The 16,586-nt window shown below is 35.4% G+C and overlaps 1 protein-coding gene across 2 annotated transcripts in view; it reads right to left on the bottom strand.

Annotated features, from left to right (window-relative positions):
• Window positions 1–16,586, bottom strand: part of LOC118185946 (uncharacterized) — a 191,198-nt gene that overhangs the window by 138,511 nt on the left and 36,101 nt on the right. The window lies entirely within an intron of this gene.

Below are 16,586 nucleotides of genomic sequence, written 5' to 3'. Positions count from 1 at the left end.
ACTTGGGTCTTTTATCTCAAAATATGCTGAAATGTTTTGGTTGAAGTTAATATGATATAAAATAATGTAATGAACTCGCAGTGTAATGAATTGTGGTATAACTGTAAAGAATTGGTAAAAATAAAATATGATTGGTTTAAATTTACTTAACTCGTTATATTATCAAATATCTATTCAATAGGAAAACCTGATGAAATATTAAATGTAACAAGTTCTATTTTTAAAAGGCATGTGATTGTACAGCATGTAGGAGTTGATAATAATTTTTAATAATTCTAAAGTAATATTAAAGTCAACGATAAAGTATATTTTGATGTATGTAATTTTTTGTCAATGGTTACATAACATTGCACTTAAATATTACAAAGTATGTTTGGATTGTTTTCATGCGCGCTATATATTATTGCAAATTAGTTTTTCATAAAATTGTATATTTCTGCAGTGAAAAGTCTGTATGCCATCATGAAAGTTATAAGAAAACATGTACATGTACTGCACATGTAGCAGGAAGGCAAGATAACAATTATGACTGTCAATCATCATTTGCTTGTATCTGTCAAGCTAACTATACAAACTACAGTAGCCAAAGATAATTTGAGGAAAGTGTGTACCAGAGATGAATATATGAATTACAGTTAGTAGATAATCATTCTTAGTAAAATTTAAATACAATAACGTCTTAGTTTCATTTTTTATAAATTTTCTTATTGTTATGATGTGATTTCACAACCACTGACACTCTCGTGTTGTTAAATAATTCAGTCAGCACTGAACAACATATCATTTCATTGGTATAAAAATAATAATATATTTTGTGTGTATGACCAAGTTATGATCTAAGATTTTTCAATACTTAAATCATTATTTTAATTTTAGGCATTGGCACAACGAATGGCAGCTGAAAAATTTTGACCGTTGTTTCTGGAAGTGGAATGTTAAGATGTAAGTAAATGTTAATAATACAGTGAAGCACTTAATTGTATGTTTTGCTAATGAATATGTACCAGGCAATTGGGGTTATGAAAGAGGTGAAATTTCAAATACAATTGTTTCAATTACAATTATTACAGACATTATTTAATTTTGTAATAATGCTAATTAAATTAAGAAAATGCAAAAATTAGTGCATAAGCATACTAAGTAGTTCAGAGTAAGATTTATGCTTAATTTATAGTAGACACTCATTCACACATACAATCACTCGAACACACTCGACAGCCATGGGGATCACGAATAAGCTAGCGTAGGGTTGCTTAGTCGCCAATATTTCTTCCCGCGCCAAAGGTACACCATCAAGCATGCGCAGTAAACGAAATTCGCTTAACACTGTTCAACTCAATGTGCGGTCTGCCATTACGCCTCCCGTAAGTACGTATGACCCGACCCTCAATTTGTATGTTGAAAGCATCTGTTGGCCACTCCCTTACCTAAAGTCTGCTTTCCTCTTTTACACCATTTGTTTTCGGGAAGGGGCAACAAGGCATGAGCAGTATTCGGTTTCGACGTTCACATCGGTTTTTCTAATGGAAAAACAATCAAACTTCCAAGTTCTTTGAACAGTTTTGATATATGGAGATTTCCAGTTATGTTTTACCACCAATCCTCAAATTCCATATCACAGATTATGTTCTTACTGCATTAATATAAATATTAACAAGACATAGTGCACAATAAAAATTAAACTTTATTTAGGAACTTCGCGCACACTGCCCGACAGCCTGCCTGTTTCGCTCTGCTCGCTACTCGTAAGAAACTTCTCCTCTAGGGTTGCCACACTTATCGGAGGGCGCAAGGCGCGCTCCTTATCGCCATCACCACAGAGTTTCCCCCCAGTTCCTTTAATGGCTATTCAAAGGAACGACATAGGTTATGAAATTATCTCAGAGTATCCGTGCTGTCGGGTATTTTTACATGATTACAAAATTAGAATAGATCAAAATGAAATTCAATATATAACAAGGTATTGACACATATAATAAACATGAAATAACAAGAAATATGTTAAGATATGAATTTAAAAAAAATGTTTTAAATTGTTATGTAAGAAGCAAGTTTCTTAGGGAAGTGAACATGTCTTCCCGATCTGGTGACAGTTTGTGTCTTAGAGAGTTCGTTTGCAGATTTATTCTGCTGAACTGTCTTTAAGTCTTTATTTGTTTTCAGTTCAGGCAAATTAGAGTACGAAAGCAAATAGGCTGGTTTCACACGGTCTATAGACACAGTAGATTTCAGACCGTTAATATCAATTGTAAAAGTTTTGTCCGTTCTAGAAAGAACTTTATGCGGACCTGTATATGGTTGGCACAGAGGTGGCTTTACTCGATCGACACGTAAGTATACATACGTACACGACTTTAAGGTAGCACTTACGTAACATTTTTCTTGGCAATGTGCAGATGTTGCTATTGGATTCAATTGTTGCATTCTATGCCTAAGATTCGTGATAAATTGTGTGTCATACGGAGATATCTTAGATGACGTTATCATATCACTAGGCAGCTTGAGAGTTGTGCCGTACACCAGTTCAGCACAAGATGACTGTAGATCTTCCTTTACGGCTGTCCGAATACCAAGCATAACAACTGGTAGTGTTTCAGTCCAGTTATTGGTCTCGTGAGCCTTGAGAGAAGATTTTAAATGTCGATGAAATCGTTCAACAATGCCGTTTGATATTGGATGATAGGCTGTTGTTGTGATTCTGTTCGTACCCAAAATGCGCGTGAATTCTGCAAAAAGTGCGGATCTCATTTGAGAACCATGGTCTGTTGTTATGATCGATGGGCAGCCAAAACGAGATATCCAACAGTTGAAGATGGCTCTGCAAATGGTTTCCGTTTTCATATCCGGGATGGGAATGGCTTCAGGCCATCTGGAGAATCTATCTATTAGAGTCAAAAGGTACACATTGCCTTCTGATGGAGGTAACGGTCCGACGATATCCATATGGATTTCTGAAAAACGTGCATCAGGAAGAGAGAATGTGCCCAGTGGTGCTTTAGTATGCCTAGTAATTTTCGATTTTTGGCAAGATTCACAGGATTTCACCCAATTTTTGATATGACGTTTCATATCGGGCCATACATAACGAGAACAAATAAGCTTCGTAGTAGCTGCAATTCCTGGATGTGACAGATTATGCAGATGATTAAAGATGAGTCTGCGAAAGGAATTCGGAACAAATGGACGAGGAATGTCTGTTGATATGTCACAAAGAATATTACCATCAGAATATTGGCACGGTTTAAATTCCAGTTTCAAAGATGATGTGTTGTTTTTGAGAAGGTCTTGTACCTCCGGATCATGCCGTTGAGCTTCGGAAAATTTTTTAAAATCCAAAAATGGAGATTTTATTATGGAATCAATTTCGATTCTTGAAAGAGCGTCAGCAACGACGTTTTTTGAACCTTGCACATGCCTAATATCAGTAGAGTACTGAGAAATAAAATCTAAATGGCGCAATTGTCGAGGTGAACATTTATGAGGGTTCTGTTTAAAAGCGTATATTAACGGTTTTTGATCCGTATAAATTATCAAATTTCTGCCCTCTAACATGTGTCGGAATTTCTTAATTGCAGAATAAATAGAAAATAATTCCCTATCGTACGCGGACCATTTCTGTTGACTTTTACTGAGTTTCATAGAGAAAAATGCTATAGGTTCCCATGTTTGTTGAGACAACTGCATAAGTGTGCCGCCGATTGCATAAGTGCATAAGTGTGCCGCCGAGTGTCTGAGGCATCTACCCAGATGCTTAGCTGGGCTCCGGGAATAGGGTGTCTCAAAAGGGTAGCCTGAGCAATGGCATTTTTGGCAGCAATAAAGGCTTGTTCAGCATTCTCGTTCCAATTTAATTGTGGGGATGAATCCTGAACACGAGAACGAGATTTCCTTTTATTAATATAGCCTTCTAACAATTTTATTAAAGGAGAAAGAATATGTGCTGCTTTAGGTATGAAACATCTATAAAAGTTAAACATGCCTAAAAATCGGCGAAGCTGAGTGAGAGTGGTAGGTTGAGGAAAATCTAAAATACATTTGACTTTGTCAGGAAGAGGTTCAATTCCGTTTTCACTAAGGTGAAAACCTAAGAAATCAATAGATGTTTGACCAAAGGTGCATTTTGAAACATTTATGCAAAGTCCATATTCCTGAAGTTTGGAAAATAAAGCTTTCAAATGCCTGCAATGTTCCTCAGAATCTTTAGAGGCTATGAGCAAGTCATCGACGAAAGCGTAAACACCTTCTAAATCCCGCGTGACTTCATCTATAAAACGTTGAAAAGTCGCGGATGCATTGCATAAGCCGAATTGCATACGGGTACTTTCGAATAAACCGAATGGTGTGCATATGGCGGTTTTGTGGATGTCGGCTGGGTTAATTGGTATTTGATGGTATGCCTTAATCAGGTCGACATGACTAAATATTTTAGTACCGTGCAATGCAGCAGTAAAATCGGCTAAGCATGGAATAGGGTATTTGTCTTTTATCGTTTGAGCGTTCAATGCTCGATAATCTCCTACAGGTCTCCATTCCAGACTTCCCTTTTTTGGAACCATGTGAAGTGGGGATGCATAATTGCTGCTCGAAGGTCTCAAATGCCCCAATTGCATCATAGTTTGAAATTCTTGTTTTGCTATTTTTAAGCGATCTGGAGCTAACCGACGAGGTTTTGCAACCACAGGTGGACCTTTAGTTATGATATAATGAACGGTGTTATGTTTAACAGGTTGGTTAGGATCTGGTAATATAGTAACTGAAGGAAATTCTTTTAAAATTTTGTGATATGGTGTATCACTAAATACAGTTTTTACTGAATAAATGCTTGCATTTTTCACGCAACCGACGGTTTTAAAATGCGTTTTTAAATCTTTGAGACATTTGTTTCTGAGATCAGGCACCAATTCAAAGAAATGGAGAAAATCTGCTCCAAGAATGGGTGTACTAACATTTGCTATAAGAAAAGTCCATGTAAACTGTCGTCTTAATTTGAAATCCAAAGAAAGTGTTTTTTGACCATAAACATGAATAGTAGAAGAATTAGCAGCGAAAAGTGTTTGTTGGGACGAATTCCGTTTTTGAGAATTATTTGCTGGAAGTAAGGACACGTCAGAGCCGGTATCGACCAAGAATGAAAGGTTTGTTCTACGGTCACGAACGAACAGGCGACGTGAAACTTGAGGCAAAGAATAAGTCGCCTCTATTCTTTGCTGGTTTCGTTTCCCTGCCATGAACAAGGTTTAGTACATTTGTCATCTCTACACTTTTTCCCAAAACGTCTATGATACCAGCAAACAGAATAATCTCTCCTTTTGGAATTGCTTCTTTCCTTATTGCGATCTCCGCGATTTGGCGAGCGACCACGAGAAAGAGAAATGCGATCAATACGTTTGTTTAATTTTTCTATTTGTTTAAATAATTTATCCTCAAGAGACTGATCGACTGTGCGAGAAACGGCACAAGTCCCTGGGGTTGGATTTACTTCTAAAATTCTGTCGGCAATTTCTGCAGCTTTATCTACAGTTAAATTGGACACCGCTGCCAAAATAGACTGAACAGTCGAAGGCAAACGTTGAAGGAATAATTCTAACATTAAGTTATTAGGAACATTTAAAGATTCTGCTCGACGTTTCATATTTCTAAGCAAATCGGAAGGTTTTCGAGAACCTAATTCTTCTCCAGATAATAATTGGCGAATTTCTTGCTGAGAAGATTCTCCTGAACGATTTATTAACTCAGTTTTAAGCTTTGCATATGGATCAATAGGGTCTGGTTTCGTAAGTAAATCCCGTACTAGTGATGCGATATCTGGAGGAAGATGAGAAACTACATAATTATATTTAGTAATGGATTCTGTGATAGGTTTGGGGGTGGCAAGAGCAAAAGTACTTTCACACATAATAAACCATAAAGATGGGTCTGATCGGTTATAAACCGGAATTTGGACGGCATAAACATCAGACATTGTGCAAGGTTTTTAAGCCAAAATAAAAGGAAAAATTTAACTAAAGAAAATGAAATTAAATGATAAGTAGAAAAAAGAATTATAAAATGATCTATAATTACTACTCATCTGTGATCCGGAGGACGAAAACCGATGTAATCCATTACTTCTGGTTTGGAGATCTTGAGTGATGGCTTGTAGTCAAAACCGAAAGTGCTTGAGAACTGTTCATACGATTTAACACAGTCCAGGTTACCATTATGGAAATTTCCAGTTATGTTTTACCACCAATCCTCAAATTCCATATCACAGATTATGTTCTTACTGCATTAATATAAATATTAACAAGACATAGTGCACAATAAAAATTAAACTTTATTTAGGAACTTCGCGCACACTGCCCGACAGCCTGCCTGTTTCGCTCTGCTCGCTACTCGTAAGAAACTTCTCCTCTAGGGTTGCCACACTTATCGGAGGGCGCAAGGCGCGCTCCTTATCGCCATCACCACAGATACACATCGATTTTACTTGTTCTCTGCCAACTGCTTTATTATGTAAACCGTTTGCTCTTCGATATAAATCATACATATGACAACCACAAGTGCAAATTCATGAAGCAAAGCTATTAGCTTCAAGTTTATTAGTTAATAACTAATTTAAATAATCTATAACGTACTTAATAATCGTAAGGTTTTTACACTGACTGGAAGCAGAATAACTTGATAAAAATTGTTGTACAAACGTTAAAAATACGCACGCACAGGGAGGGTGGAGAAGAAGAAAATGAAAGGGAGGAGGAAGAGAATAAAATATAAAATGATTCCGATTTTAACGTCACAACAGAGGGTTTGTTACCGTTTTTGATGCTCTGACTGAGCATCGCATATTACCAACCTGCTCTCAGACTTATTCCTGCTGACAGTTTTTACTTCCTTCTACGAAGTCAAAAGGAAGTATTATAATCGCGAAAAATTTCAGGCATCTCGTTTCAACGAAAATATCAATTTTGACCGCTATCGAATGCAATTTAACGATGTAAAAACAGAATAAAGGACTCTTTTTCTCCAAAAAAAATATATATATATAAAACTGATTTAAAATGAATTCTAAAGAGAATTTTTCTTGGCGTCTGTGCGTACGTACGTACCTTGCATAACTCAAAAATGACTAGCCTCAGAACGTTGAAATGTTGTACATAGGGACTGCTATAACATATAGAAGTGCACCTCGTATTCTGGTTACAGTTGGCTGCACCAAAAGTTTATAAATATATTTATATCCTTCTGTTATCGGCTCAGTGATCTCAGTTTCTTTATTTTTATATATTTGTAAATTTTGCATTTTTTGCTTTAAAAATTATTGAATTATGTTGCTCTGGTTAAGATTTTTATGCCTTTAGTTAACCTGCATGCAATAATTGTGGAATTATCGACAATTTGAGAGTTTTTTTAAGGGCGGTTAAGCCTAATTTTTGATTACTATGGCCGCCATGTTTCTTTATATTTGAAACTTAACAGAATATTGGATTTGTTGCTAATCTAGAGAAACTAAGCTTCGCAAGAACAAAGTAACGTCTTCTTTTATTATTGCGATTTTTCATTCTGGAACTATCATTTAAGTTATTAGCTTGTTTTTGCGCTGAAACTAATTTTAATTGTTTAATTTGTTGTTTTTTAAATTGTTTTAACTGCAGTTGGTGTTTTTCTATATCTTTCAGATTTTAATGAAAATATTTTGAATTTTTATATATTTTTGCCTTGTACGAAGTGAGCACTGAATTAATTAGTAGAGCATGCGCATTATGTAAGCGGCGCTGAATAGTCTGCGAAAACCTGTTTACTTTTTATTTGTTTAATTTCTTTTATACATCGTTTTAGACTTGCTGAAGAGAACTTGTGGTAATTCTTTAGATGATAAAATTTTTGTGCACTCAAAATTAATGAGATGTAATGCTGCTAAGTGAACCTAGCGCCGAAGTGTCGCTATTGCAAATAAATGAATGCATTTATTCTATTGTGGTTTATACGCTATCCACGAAGTATATTTAATTCAAAATTTGTTAACTGTTAATTCAATATGTTTAAAGGAAATGCAGGAAAATTTCGTATAATTTAATATTTCGTACGAAGAAGTCATGTGGTGTACACATCAGATTTTTTTACCACAGCAGCCATATTTGTTTACATTCCACCTAGTATAATTTCATAAAAATATTTAATATTTTTGATTAGATATCTCATGACTTGGATGCATTTTTATTTAAATCAATGAAATTAAAATGTAGAAAAAATATTTTTAAAAACTGTATATTCCTTTTACATCGCTTCGTCTGTTGCTAACTAACCTCCCAGACTAATCCTAATATTTAAATATCTTAGGTTTTACTGAATGGCAACAAGCTGGGGAGTGGAAAATAAAAGTATTATTTCTGGCAGTGGCACACACTGCCTTCGCATAACCCAGCTTTGTATTCCAACTGAAAGAGAAATAAATATGTTACATTTTGTGATGGGGGAACAGTCTGGCGAGCTGGAGATTAAAACGTTTTAGAAGGGTCTTTTCGCTTTCAAACTGCGTAGTTGGTTAATGAATAATTCATTAAATATGTACAATATATGATGTATACAGAGAAAACGCGTGGAAGCTTTTGAGATTTTAGCGTTTTTTCCATTTAAATACACGTTTCAAGAGCATTTGGACTAATGTTCCTTTAAGCTAAAAATATTTTATTATAATTTTATTAATGATATTTTAAAACAGACTGTCTTAAGAATTTTCAATAGACTCTCGCGCGCTGAAGATAAAGATGTTTTTCCCCGTAGTGTTGGCATTGCTCGCTTTGAAATCATCGAATTTGTTAATTAAAAATTCGTTAAAGTTTTACAAATACGAAATACACAATAAAACAAATTCGAAATTCAAAATTCGGGCTTCCAGGTGTCCATTTCTCGGGTGGAGACTACGTAATTCAAAATTTGATGGCTGTTTTTTCACAATGCAAAAAACATGCATACATTCATGCAAATTCTTCATTATTTAATTCATTAAATATAATACAGGGCGATAATATTTGGTGGCAATAATTCTTATAGTGATTCAACGACAAATCCCGTTTTGAGACTAATAGCCCTTCCTGGCTAACGCTCCTTAGCTTAAAAAGACGGAGAGGGAATTCAAAATTCGGGTTTTGAGTTATCCATGCTCGAGTGGGAGACCACGTATGTTCGAAACCTGGTGGATCTAGGTACAATTGTTTTTCCACAGTGCAAGGAATATATATGCATACAGATTCCTTTTTTTTTTCGGGGGGGGGCTAAATAATAACTCGCGATAACGTTTGATAGTAACAATTTGAAAAGTGATTCATTGGGACAAAAGTTTCGAAAAAAAAAAGTGAGTTTCGAAATTGATATCATCTTCTGGTGGTAAAAAGGTAAATGACAAACACACGTACAAGTGATAGAGAGGGCTATAAAATGTTCTACAGTGTTATCCAAAAGTACCAGCCATGTTTACCAGTCCCCCCTCCTTGTAATATTTCAGAAACTTTATTATTATTATTTAAGACGAGAGGTGAGGGGTCATTTTAAAAACAGAAATTCCACATTCCATAACCTCAATGTAACTTCACGACAAATTACACTCACACTTCCTTCCATCGAAACCTAACCGGAAAGGAAGGGGAGGGAAGAAAAAAATCAGAAACTTCCTCGCCACAAGACATAAGCGATTCTGCAAACAAAAACTCAGTGAACGACCTGCAAGCTATGCGCACACTTCCCTGCTCCATCTTCACCTTCTCTGCATAGACATTTATGGGCAGTGGTGAAAAAATAAGGTAGGGAAAAAATAAATAAATAATCAAGCAACACAGAAAAGCGGGCGGAGGGGGTTCAGCTACTCGTCCATCTCGCTCCTCTACTATCTAGGTTGCTCCGGGGTCAAATCACCATATCGGGGCATTAATATACGACCACTTTCGGACTGACCCTCACTCCTTGTATGGATTAAGCATCGCAAAAATGGCGACAAAGGCTTCACATCCAGGGTCCCAAACCTTATAAGGCCAGATCCCATTCAGCGGTCAGCAGGTATACCGGTCATGGTTACGGCTGACACACTGGATAATAATTACGCGACTACGGGCAATTGATCAGTTAATGAGTCATCAGCGCAAAGTAGCAGTTCACTCGATTACTTTCCATTTATTCTAATTCACTAAATATATGCTTATTTTATGTTTCTTAAACATAACTAAATGAATTAATAGTTTGAACAGGAAATTAATTACATCCGTGCGAATGAATACTTAATATGAGGAACATTTAATCAAATATGGATGCCGATACGAAAAGAGCTTAAAACCCTCAGCAAATACTTAATCCGAAGAATACAGAAAACTAATGACTTCTAATAACACTTTTAAATTCGCCCACCGACAGCTAAATGGGTAGCTTACTGGAAATGTTGATTGTTCGTTCTGGATTCATTTCCGACGATTCAAAAGGATTCAGTGGTTCTCAATTTTTTTTTTTTTTTTTTTTTTTTCCCATGCAACCCCTTTCACCAATGTTAGAATATCATCCCCCCTTCCCTTCCCAAACTCGAAATACACATGCACATGTGTTTACATTTAGATAATTTTTTAACAGCATAGCAGGAGGGGTCAGGCTGACCGCATTCCCTCCCTGAAGCTCATGGAGGTAAGAAATTACTTCCTACCTACATGCTGAAGCTATGAAAATACCCCCTGGTTGAGAACCCATGGATTAGCTACATGAGGGTTCCAAGCTTTCATCGTGAGCAGGAGTTCCCAGCTGGTTCTGTATTTACCCGTGAGGGTCGATAATATTGTAAAGGAGGTCAGTGATGATCAAGGGGATCGTTTGACGGTGGGCAGCTCAATATGCAACAACAAACGATCGACTTAATCAAGTTCCCATTGATTATCTCCAAAAAAAATATTATTCATAACGTTTGTAATTAATTTTTTATTGATATAAAGAAGAAATCATATAAAATTAATATAGGGGGAAATGCACTAAAACTAATTTACTTTAAAAATCAATATATTTTTTAAATATACACATTTTTTATTCAATACGTGCAATAAAAGTAAAACGTAATAACCCGAGTAAACACAAGCAAAAGAAACAAAAAATGCAAAACTAGAATGGGAAAAAAAAAAAAAAAAAAAAGGTTGAACATTTTAAACTAGGTGATTTAAAAATTTAATTAAGCAAGTTTATGCCTAAAAAAATTGCACGAACACATCAAGCACTGCCATCACATTAACTGAAATCGATTTTTTGTGCAATCAGAATCTGTGATTTCATTTCGGAAAACCTGTTATTTTTAAAATTTAAAAATGTAATTAAAAAATAATTAAACATAAATCTAATAAAACCATTTTTTCAAAAATTTTGTTCATATTCTTAATCTAACTATTATCTTTTAGTAATTGATATTCAATTAATATTTAGATGATTATAGTATACATAAATCTAATAAAACTATTTTTTTAAATTTTGTTCACATTCTTAATCTAACTATTATCTTTTAGTAATGGGTATTCAATTAATATTTGTATGATTATAGTATACTGTTATATAGTCAAATACTATTTTTATGATTGCGATGCATTTTGTATGTTACAGAGAAAAATATAAGGGAGTCAATGCAAAGAAAAAGTTGGCAATCCTTGCTCATGAGTAATGCGAATACATCAAGTTGAAAATCCATCAAGAATGCAATGACTTACAATGCAAGATGATAGGCAAATAGTCCATAAGCGATTTATCATCATAAATAACCTAACCTAAAAGCTATTTACTCTCTTTTTAAAGCAACGCCTTTAAGGATGCACGGTAAACAATATGAGTTAAAAAAAGGAGGGGGGGGACTACTCATAGGTTCAAACTCAGACAATAATTGTAATTTAAATTCAGTACAATAAGTATCAAATAGCTTTGTACACTGCTGGCTACCGTAAATGCGACATCCTGAAAGAAACATGCAAATAACGTGAAAAACGCTCGGCAATTGTGTTTTTCTTGTGGTTTATATATATATATATATATAATTTATTTCCTAAACAATATTGATTAATTGATTATATTATCTCCTAAGTTTAATTAAAGTACAATTATTTTAAAAGAGTGAATCCATACTGGTAAGTTATATTTTGAAAGATGTATTGAAGTATAAAACAATTATCCCTCGCAGTAAACAGCGATCATCATTTGATAAAGTATCCCAGTTTGACAGAGGAGGGATAGTGGCCTACCGAGAGTGTGGATTATCTTTCAGGGAAATCGGTAGTCGTGTTGGACGAAACCGAACAACTGTCATGTGGATATGTGACCGTTGGATGCAGGAGGGTACGACGGACCGACGTGTTCAATCACATCCACCTCAGTGCACCACTTCACGTGATGACAGGAACATTGCGCGCATGGCAGTGACGTATCGCTCAGTCACATCACGAACCATATAGCACAGCACATTCAGTCTGTAACGTATCATCCAGTGTCTGCGCGTACCATTCGATGCCGTTTACAGCAGAGTGGTCTGTCCGCAAGACGTCCATTGCTTCATCTACCCTTGACGCAGAACCACAGACGTCTCCGCCGTCAATGGTGCGATGAAAGAAGGATGTGGACGGCAGAATGGAATGAAATCTTCTTAACTGACGAGTCACGCTTCTATCTGCAACACCACGATGGTCGGATTCGAGTCTGGAGACACCGTGGAGAGAGGATGCTGAACAGCTGCGTTACGCACCGCCACACTGGTCCTGCACCAGGTATTATGAGGCAGTATTGGATATCACTCTCCCACTCTTCTAATACGCATTGCCGGTACTTTAAACAGCCAGCGCTACATCTCCGAGGTGTTGGAGCCAGTTGTCCTTCCTTACCTTCAGGGATTGCCCACAGCCATTTAAAATAATATTTATAAATTTTTATAAATTAACGGTAAACTATATTCTCTCTGGTAAAAAATGCAACATTGTAAGAATGCAACATAATACGTGGTCACGAACCTTAAGAAGAAAATGGTTCTGGAACGAATGCCAGGAAATCTTTCGCACTACACTACTATACGAATTCAAAAGACGCCCAAAGTGATTTAAGTTCGTTTTAGAAATGCCTATCAAACAACATTAAAAAAAAAAAAATCACAGAGATATGTACTATTACCACTATTACTAAATAATGAAAAATCTGTAGGTCCTCATATTATTATGGTAAAACAACGGCACTTACAGCAACTAAATTTTGAATACACAACGTCCTCCACTCGAACATGAGCACTTCGAAGTTCAAATTTTGAATTTCGATTTTTTTAGTCCAAAGGGGCTTTGTCCCTGAAGGACTATTGTTTTCGTTTTGCGATTTTCCGTTGAATCACTATAAACAGCGAACCACTTTTCAAACTGTTGCCACCAAATTTTAGAGTCCTGCCTTATATTTGAAGAAATTAAATAATGAAAAATCTGCTTAAATGTATGTATATTTCTTGTATTGCGATAAAACAACGGTACAAGATGTGCTGCTAGAAAATTCGATGCTTCTAAAGCCATCGAATTTTGAATGACGTAATCCTCCTACGAATAATGAAGGCTTGTGGAAGACCAAATTTGCAATTTGAATTTGTTTTATTACCAATTTCATATTTTGTAAAACTTTTTTGAGTAAGAAACTCAACGATTTGAAAGCAAGCAATGGCAACACTCTGAAAGGGGGACTTCTTATCTTCCGCGCCGAAACTGTGTATCAATAATTCTAAAGATATGCTCATTTTAAAATTATTTTGCGACATTGCTATTGAACTGAATTTTATGGTTTAAGAACAAAGAACATGATATTTAATAAACAAAGGTAACACACAAAATGTTAAAAAACACCCCTTTGGACGTAATTTAAAATCTGAAAACTTTTCAGATTTCCCCCCCCCTTCTTTTCGTGTGTGTGTGTATCACATTAAGCGGCGCCTGCTGTATTATTCGTTGTTTCATTCCATGTTATTCATTAGTCCATAAAAGGAATCTTTTGCGAACAGAAGACTAGAATATTTCTGAAAATGGCAATAATGAAGCAAAAAATTAAGTGCCATTAAAAAAAGAAAAGACAAGAGAGAAAGAGAGATCACACAACGTGTGGTGTTTAAACACGTTGTCGTAGATAAGACCGAAACGGGAAGAAGTATGGGTGTGGGTTACTTTTTCGCTTGTCGGTTTGATAATCACACCCAAACGGCTCCATGATCAAATATTACGAAGGAGTACAGCTTATTCAAATCCAGGTCACAACAAAAACAAAAAAAAAAAAAAAAAAAAAAAACATTACAGTAACTACTTTTGCAAAAATTTCGTTATTATCTTAGATTAAAACGCAATGCACACATAGGAACTGGGAAAAGTTTTCAAAACTAGTGATACTGGAAATCATTAAAAAAAAAAAAAAAAAAAAAAAAAAACATTAAATAAGTAACGCAGCTCATGTAACAATGAGCATACAGGATATACAAAACAAAAAATAATAATAGCATCCAATAAATAAATTATTTATTACAATTCTACTTTTTTTGGAAATTAATATTTTCTGCATAATGTAAAGCATAACTTTTACATCTACAACGGAAGATGTGTTGCTAGAAACCTGCATGCATGTTCAAAATTTTAAATGAGATAAGTATCGAATGCAAAGCCATGGGAAAGCAAAAAATGCCGCAAACCGCGAAATTATTTCTATTATTAATTCTTCCCCCCTTCAGTTCAAGTTACGTTTGGTTACTGGAATTTGGCAAAGCACTCAACGGGCTATCTGCATAAGGGAAGGGATGCCTTCTAAGGAAAACTGGTTACACATGGGCAAAACCACAAAAACCAACCAGTCCGTCGTTCACCTGAGATCGAACACGGAATTCTTGGTATTCAACTGCATTTATTGCTTTTTTAAATAGCTTAGTTTTCTAGTCACTAACAGATAGATTTAATTTGAAAGATATGTGCCGAATAGCAACAGACTCGAATGAAAAGTGAAACGACGCTTTTACAGTGAATCAACGTAAAATCATATTCCGAGATTAATAGAAGAAGGGAAAAAAAAAAAAAAAAAAAAGCAGTTAAATTCGTGTTTTAAATCCAACTCTTAGGTCTGAGGATACTTACAAATTTAACCTTGTGTCAGATTATCATTGGGCTCGGTTATCCTCGGCGAATGTTTTATCAGCTCGTGCACCGACACTGGAGAGATGGAAAATAAAAAGGGGAGGGCATCCAGTCGTGCCTCAGTGACACTCGAGTAAAATGAAAGCAGTGACAAACGGTCCAGGATGTCTCAGCATCGGCTGACAGGCCTGCAGATCTTCGTCTCCGCACAAGATCGCAATTCCACAACGTCTTATACTTCGACGTAAAAAAATGCGAATAACATCAGAAAGGAAAGCTCAGAAATGTATTTTGGGTCACGCACCTGCTGATCATGAGGGGATTATCAATGCTCACCCTCCTGGCTTTAGGGCGCGACGCTTTTTATCGTCTCCCTCCCCCAACTAGTTTCAACCTTGAAAACTTATCGTTGCAAACCATTAGACAAAAGTAGGGGGTTGAACAGAAGTTTACGCGTTTTACTTAGTTTTGCCGCGACGAAAGATTTCTACGAACGAAGGAATTCCATGATAATTTTCTGAATAATAAATACACAAATAATGAACAGAACTGAAAAGTGTAACTAGTTAGTGACATAATCTTTAACACTAAGGTTACAAACATTTTTATATACCTAGATTTACAGATAACCGTCAAATTGACGAATATAGAGAAAAACCACTTATTTATTTATTTATTTATTTATTTATTTTTTAGATTAGATTAATTTAATATAAACACTTAAATACTTAACATTAGAACTACCGACCACCGTCAATTTGATGAATTCGTAGTTGTTTTTATCGGGGTAAAAAAAGTTTCGGTACTTTTAGAGTGATGTTGCTCATAATAATTTAATACTTTCTTCTCAAGCGTCTCTACTCGCACTACCTGTAATTTTTCTAAAACGTCTTGACACAGTGACTGCATGTTGTTCCTTAAGATTTAGGCATATGCCTAAAGATTTATGTTTACGCTTCAGACATGTACGATTGACATATCACTTGCTTTGGAGAACTGCGATCATATTGGGTTCGAAGTTATCGAAAGATATTTCCGTTGAATTATGATTTTTATGCAGTATCTACGTTCTAACTACTTTTAAATCTGTCGTCAGAAAAATAATGTTATAAAAAAAAGGTTTATTACGATTAACTATGAAAGTAGCTTTTCAGTCCAAAGGGACTTTTTGTCCCTGAGGGACTATTGCTTTCGTTTTGCGATTTTGTGTCGAATCACTCTGAATGTCCGTTTCACTTTTCAACCTGTTGCCACCAAATATTATCGCAATGTGTGATATTTGAAGAAGTTAAATGAAGAATCTGCATAAATGTATGTATGTTTCTCGCATTGTAATAAAACAACGGTACCTAGAGCCATCCAATTTTGAATGACGTAATCCTACTGCGAATATGGGCATCTGAAAGCCCAAATTTGAAATTTGGAATTTGCTTTATTATCGATTTCATAGTTTGTAAAACTTTAACGAAT

This window comes from Stegodyphus dumicola, chromosome 10 (genome assembly GCF_044657685.1).
Source record: "Stegodyphus dumicola isolate Sdum_Otavi_A_Nest chromosome 10, ASM4465768v1".
Lineage (NCBI taxonomy): Eukaryota > Metazoa > Arthropoda > Arachnida > Araneae > Eresidae > Stegodyphus > Stegodyphus dumicola.
Note: the sequence above shows the minus strand (reverse complement) of the source record. Positions and strands in the feature narration are given on the sequence as shown.